The sequence below is a fragment of the Mesoplodon mirus genome, assembly GCF_964341445.2.
Source record: "Mesoplodon mirus genome assembly, chromosome: 2".
In the NCBI taxonomy this organism is placed as follows: Eukaryota; Metazoa; Chordata; class Mammalia; order Artiodactyla; family Ziphiidae; genus Mesoplodon; species Mesoplodon mirus.
Window position 1 is genome coordinate 120,421,109 of NC_138977.1, and position 7,470 is coordinate 120,428,578.

Consider the following 7,470-nt stretch of genomic DNA (forward strand, 5'->3'; position numbering starts at 1 on the left):
GCGTGGTCGGGAGCTTGTTCCTTATAGGGGGTGAGGATAGCAGTGCTGTCCAGGGGTCGGGCCGGAGGCGTGGCTCAGGAGTTTTGCCCGCCCCTTAGGCGGTGTCGCGTGCAGGGGGCGTGCGCAGTACCCTGCTTTTGCTCTCAACACCCTGTATTTGCTCCAGGCTCTTCAGAAGTGGCAGTTGGGTTTTGGCTTTATTTTTGTCTTTCTGTATCTTTTGGGTCCAGAATTTGCCCCAACTGTGCATGCACACAGTTATTTTTAGTCCCGTGTAGTTTCTTTGTAGTTTGTCGCTCCAGGAGAGGTGTGTCCAGGTGCAAGCTTTGCAGTACTGCAGCCAAGGGTCCCAGGTCCCAGGCCCGTGTCAGAGGTGACCAGGTACCTGGGCACTTCAACTTCCATTCCTTTAGTAACACTCAGCTGTTAACCCACACTCTGTGACTAAATCAGACTTTTTCCTTTTCTTTTTTTTTTTTTCCGGTACGCTGGCCTCTCACTGCTGTGGCCTCTCCCGTTGCGGAGCACAGGCTCTGGACGCGCAGGCTCAGCGGCCATGGCTCACGGGCCCAGCCGCTCCGCGGCACGTGGGATCTTCCCGGACTGAGGCACGAACCCGTGTCCCCTGCATCGGCAGGCGGACTCTCAACCACTGCTCCACCAGGGAAGACCTCCTTTTATTTTTTAAGAAACATGTTTAGGAGATAAAATAATTTCTGTCAAACATTTACTTTCCTTCATTTCGGCAGCTGAACTGGTGGCCAAACAATACATACCGATATTTCTGTCTCTAAATCACACTTGGATATTACAAAGGCTCTAGTAGTGGTAAGTATCACTGAGGGAACAACTACTGAGCAATTTTGGCTGCATCTTCTCACGTAATTTCCACAACTGCAAATGAAGCATTACTAGTCCCATTTTATAGATGGCGATTTTATAGATGGCATTTAATAGAAAAGCAAGGCAATTAATGAGTGGGGAAAACCAAGGTGCAATTAAGTAGCTTACCAGTTTATGGAGCCAGTAACTGAGGAAGCCAGAGTTTGACCGTGGTGAATCCTCTCCCCACCGCCGTGCACCTTCCATTGGGCCCGCGGCCTCCACACACTCTGCAAGGTCTCTTTCCTATGTAACTGGCATCACTCATACCTACGTTCCACTCCGTTTTAAGTAAGATCCCTTCAAGAGCCCAAAGAAAGCCTGGGGAAATGTGTCCGTGGCAGGTCCAGCTCTCCAGCGAGTCCAAACCAGCTAGTCTCTGTTCTTGAGGAAGGGGGATCTGTGTGGACTTTGGTTCTGTGACCACGAGCCGACCCTGGGGCTGACACCCCACCTTCCCAGGCTCCGCGAAACCTCAGCAGAGGATGCCGACGAGCTTCTCCCTGTGCTTTGAGGAGTGAGGAGTTCGCAGACACTGAACACGAAGGCCAGTCACCCCTCCACAAGGAAGAGCGGCGCTTTCCTTCATCCTGGTTAATGCCAAGTGGACCCCAGGCAGGCCCAGAGTGGGCTCGATGGAGCCGTGGGCTGCTCAGTGCCGGCACCTCTCTCCCGGGCACTCAGAGGATGCACTTCTGAGCCAGATCCTCCTTGCAGAGCGGCCTATGTGCACGTCATCCAGTATTTCTCAGCCTGCCGTCCTCCCCGGCACTGTCTGCCTCATGGAGTTGCCATGAGGGGCTACAGCAACTAGGGGGGTGTTAAGCCTAGAGCCTGCTTTTTTTTCAAAAACAGACATAGAAACTCCTAGAGGGAGAAAGAAATGGATAATAAGTACAGCCTCACTGTAGGTGTGGGCAATACTGGGCAAAATGTGGCTTAGAAAACAGTCCTCCTCTCCCACCCTACTTTCCAAGCTCCCCGTCACTGCCCCAGCGATGAATGACCAATCTCAGGGTAGCTGTGCCTACCTGGAGGTGGCCTGAGAAGAGGCCCTTCTAGCCCTCTAAGGCCATGGAAGTCACTTCTGTGCAAGATGTAAATAGCATACAAGTAAATCCCTCTGTTTCACAGGGTTCCTTGGAAAAATCTTCCCCTCGTGTAAAAAATATTTCAAATTGAATGGATACGGTTTCCTGGGACTGGTCTCCAAACCACAGTAAGGGCATCTTAAGAGCTAGTGTTCTGGAAACTGACTGCCTGAGTCTGAATCCTAGTCTAGCTACCTATTTGCCTACCTGTGTGACCTTGGGTAAGTTACTTAACTTCTCTGTTCCTCACTTTGTAATTTATTAAATGGAGAACCAAAGTGTCTACCCCATGGTTCTAAAGGTTAGATGAGGTGACGTGCAAAAACCCTAAACACACTGCCTGGTACATAATAATGTCTGTCATGATTCAAGAAGCAGTTGTTGAGGATCTACTATTAATCTATGCCAGGCATTGGAAGAGACCAATATCTCAAAAAATCGTTGTAACACTGTATGTTAAATGCTGCTTCTCACATGGTATTGAAATTAGAAGATAAGAGTGGATTATACACAAAGTGCTACAGGACCACACAGAAGGAAGCAAATAAATCTCTCTGGGGGAGCTGAGGAGCATGTCACAAAAGTTGAACTTGATCTTTGTTTTAAAGGCACATAGGGGGACTTCCCTGGTGGCGCAGTGTTTAAAAACCTGCCTGCCAGTGCAGGGGCTGCTGGTTCAACCCCTGGTCCAGGAAGATCTCACATGCCGCAGAGAAACGAAGCCCGTGGGCCACAATTACTGAGTCTGCGCTCTAGAGTCCGCGAGCCACAACTACTGAGCCCGCGCACCTAGAGCCCATGCTCCACAACAAGAGAAGCCACCACAATGAGAGGGCCGCACACCGCAATGAAGAGTAGCCCCCGCTCGCCGCAACTAGAGAAAGCCCGCGTGCAGCAATGAAGACCCAATGCAGCCAAAAATGTTAACAGACAAACAAACAAACAAACAACCTAAATTATCTCTAAGGGGGAATCATGATATGATTTTTTTTAAAAAGAAGCTCTTAGTTTTGCTAAGCAGCTTGATGTATTTGTGATTGCAAATTTGAGGGTGAAAGCCAGAAAGAACTGAATTTGTATGGTTTAGCAATAACTGTGAACGTTGGAGAGCCCAGGTGGAATCTGGTAGGAGAAAGAGAAATCCAGGGCCTGGTTTGGGGGAGGATCACAGAGAATAACCTTTGTTCATTAATTCATTTATTCAGAAAATATACATAGAGCTCTTGTCATATCCAGGAACTGGGGCTAGAGTGCTGAATCTCAACAGGACTTTAGGAGAACAGAAATATCTACTATCAACACCATGCAGATTTCCAATCCCTGTCATCTCCCCTTCTAAATCTTCAGGAAAATTTACATTCTTGTTACTGCTTTTGGTCTGAGGCTGGAAACTGGAGGGTGTATTTTCTAGTCCAAGGATGTAATGAATTGTGGAGACCATTTCAGGGACGCAGATGCTGGGAGTCAGATGTAGCCGGGAGAGGGTTAGTCCCTGGAATTTGCAGAATTTGTACAGAGCCCAGGAATTTGGAACTTGGGGTCCAAAGCAATTCTGTCTAGATCTCTAAGGCCAGGGAGTCTCAACCCCAAATCTGGATTATTCTTTGTTGCATCATCTTTTCCCACCGCATCCTAAATACTGGCGTTTAACAAAGTTCTCATTTTACCCTGCTCTTTTCTCAGTCTACGTGTCTTTCCAAGGAGATGTCGTCCAGGTCTGTAGCTTCAGCAACCACCTCTATAATTATGACTCATCAATCTCTCTGGTTCCTACCTGTCTTCTGAGTTCCAATCCCGTTTTTCAATTTGATACTGGACGTCTCTTCTTGAATGTCCCACATAGAGTCAAAATATGCAAAACCAAGTGCATCATCTTCATCCTTAGTTGTGTTTGCCTATGTTCCCTGTGTTGGTTAATGTCTCCACAAACTGCTAAGGATGCCTTTTAATGCTTCGCCTTCCATCAGGCTCTGAGTCCTGTTAATTCCTAAGCATTCCCTAAATTTGTCTCCTTCTCTCCACCAGCTTTGTGATCACTGTTGGAATTCAGGTGTTCATCATCTCTTACCCTGTCCATTACATAAGAGTCCTATTAGCCTCCCTTCTCTATCCAATCGACTCCATCTTTCATACTCTTAACAGAATGGAAAGTACAATTGTTGGTTTCCTACCCAAGATCCATTAGCTTATTTTTTCCTTCCCAATGACATTACCCATTTCTTCCTTCTAAACAGAACCTCAGTTTTGTTCAGGTATCCTCCCTTCCCCATATAGCCCCTGTGCCTCAGGGGGATGCTGACCCCAACCCTAGGCCCAGGAATTGGTCCAAGTATATAAGAGATGTCCCACCCCATTGTTAACAATGGATTAAAAATGGGTGTGTAATTGATTCTGCCGAATGAGACAGGAAGAGAGATTCATTGGAAGCCACTAGGAAACTGCCTCTTATTCTTCTTAGAGGACTGTGGGAAGCTGCTCAGTAGATGTGAACAAGGAAGCATTTAGTCTCAGTTGCTACTGGCAGCCATTCTCCAACCAGTAGAAGAGCCAGCTTTAAAATGAAGCCAGCGCTGTGGACAGCAGAATGGAGAGGCCGAAAGGGCATTGTCAGCTTCTGTAGTAACAGACCTCTGTCACCTCTGGACTTCTTTTATTTTTGTAGTACGCGAGCCTCTCACTGTTGTGGCCTCTCCCGTTGTGGAGCACAGGCTCCGGACGTGCAGCCTCAGCAGCCATGGCTCACGGGCCCAGCCGTTCCGCGGCATGTGGGATCTTCCCAGACTGGGGCACGAACCCGTGTCCCCTGCGTTGGCAGGCGGACTCTCAACCACTGCGCCACCAGGGAAGCCCTGGACTTCTTATTATGTTAAGTCAATTTCCCATTATGTCAGTTAGTTTAAGCCCATTTTAGTTGGCTTTTCTGTTACTTGCAACCAAATGAATTCTATCAGAGACACAGAGTGATTTAAAATAAAGATCCTATTGTGGAAGTCTCCTACTTAACGGGTCTCCACTCCTAGAAACAAAAATTCCTCCTCACTGCTTTAGTGCAGAATGCACTGGAGGCTGCCTGCATGGCTTGCAAGAGTTGATGACCAATTTCCCTTCCCAACTCTGCGTTTGGTGATACCGTGGTGCAGCTTGAAACTGGCCACGGTAGGAGAATTTATACCCAAGAAGTTGGCAAATACTTCAAATCAGGGCTTTTTTCCCCCAGAGAGCTGGTCGTTAAGCACACCGCTGCCTTGGCGTAACATTCCAGACCTTTCTCAGTTGGCCCAGGTCTGCCTCTTGAGCTTTCTTCTCCTTCCCTTAGTGTCCCAGTAACTCTAGCCACATTGAACTTGACATTCTACAAATATGCTGTGCTGTCTCCTGGCTTTGAGTTCTTACACTGAATGCCTTTTCCCTCATCTTCAGGGCTGAATTCCCCACCAGGCACATGAGTCACTGTGCCTGGAGTCCACAGCACTTTCAGGGACCCATAAAAATGTCTTCGTTTCTCTGAAAATCAAGAGAAAAATGAACTTTTAGATAAAATAGAGTGCTTCGATATGTAATATTATATATTTGTCTTTCACCAGTGCCATCAGTAAAATATAATTTTAAGTATTTCTTATGGAGGAGGGAACCCACAAAGGCAAGTGTCCAGGGCCCATGAAATTTATAATGTGTCCCTAGCTCATCTATCAAATTCATCTCTGTGAAGTTTCTCTAAATTCCTCCAAATGAATCCTCCTAGCCATCACAATACTGTTTATACTTTTGAATACTTCTCAGAGCAAGGTGGGATGTAAGTAAATAACATTCCTGTATCATAACACTTATCATACTAACACTCATACGTGTATAAATATCCATCCTCTTTGCTAACCTACGAACGTTCTGGAAACAGCCGTTCTATTTTATTCTACTCAGTAGCTCCAGGATCTTGCACAGGCTTTGCACAGCAGGTGTTGTACCTCTTCTCTTTGAATGAATGAATGAACGAAAACCTACGTGTATAGTTTGCTCAGGCTGCCTGCCATACCAAAGTACCACACAACAGGGGCTTCGGCAACAATTTATTTTCTTACAGTTCTGGAGGCTGGCAGTCCAAGCTCAAGGTGTCAGCAGGGCTGATTCTCCTGAGGCCTCTCTCCTTGACTGGCCTCTTTCTCCCTGTGTCGTCACATGGTCTTTCCTCTGTGTGTGTCTATGCCCTGATCTCTTCTTCTAAGGATGCCTCATTTTAACTCAATTACCTCTTTAAAGATACTTTTTCCAAATACAGTCGCTTTCTGAGTTACTAGGGGTTAGGACTTCAGCCTATGAATCTGGGGAGGCACAACACAGCCCATAACACTATGCCAGAACACATCATATTATCGATCTGTTCACACCTTGGCTTCCTCATTAGGCTAGATTGTGAAGTCCTGAAGGCAGAAGCTCTTGAGCTCTTCCTGTCTCCGTTACGTAGTGGAGCAGGGCAGCTTTACCTGAGTGCATGGCTGGGAAGCCTCGTGGAAGTGCTGTGCATGGCCAGGAAGAAGGCATGGTTGGTGAGGCAAGCCTCTGGTCCCTAGAGACTGCAGAGGCTTCTGCGAGCCGGCAGCACTGGGGAGCATGGTGAGGGTGGGAGCTTGACTGTTCTACCTCGAGCTGCAGTAGCTTGTGTTGGACTGCTTTACTCCTGACTTTGATGGATGCTGTAGAGAAAGGCTTAGAAAAGCAAACGATTCTGGGTTTTAATTTTTTGAATTAAAAAAAAATATTTGTTTATTTATTTGGTTGCACTGGGTCTTAGTTGCAGCTGGTGGGCTCCTTAGTGGTGGCATGCAAACTCTTAGTTGCGGCATGCATGTGGGATCCAGCTCCCTGACCAGAGACTGAACCCCGGGCCCCCTGCATTGAGAGCGCAGAGTCTTAACCACTGCCCTACCAGGGAAGTCCCACTTCTGAGTTTTTAAAAACCTATTTATTTATTTATTTATTTATTTATTTATTTTTTGCGGTACGCGGGCCTCTCACTGCTGTGGCCTCTCCCGTTGCGGAGCGCAGGCTCCGGACGCGCAGGCCCAGCGGCCATGGCTCAGGGGCCCAGCCGCTCCGCGGCATGTGGGATCTTCCCAGAGCGGGGCACGAACCCGAGTCCTTTGTATCGGCAGACGGACTCTCAACCACTGCGCCACCAGGGAAGTCCTAAAAGCCTATTTATTAACAGTGATTTGCATAAAATAGTCTTGTAAAAGGGGCAGCTGTTTTCTCTTTTCCAAAATGTTTGTTAGGACCTAATTAATCACAGAAATACTCTCTGGTTGCACCATCCCCAAAAGATGATATATATCTATATATATATATCTGAGGGGAATAAGAATTTTTTTTTCGATGGGAGGATGGAATAAAGTCCCAAGCCATATATTTCCACTCAAGTTGCATTTCTATCCTTTGGAAAATTGGAACCTATTCTAAGCTTCCAGGATGCCAAGAGGCCCTGCAATGGGATACGCATTCCTCA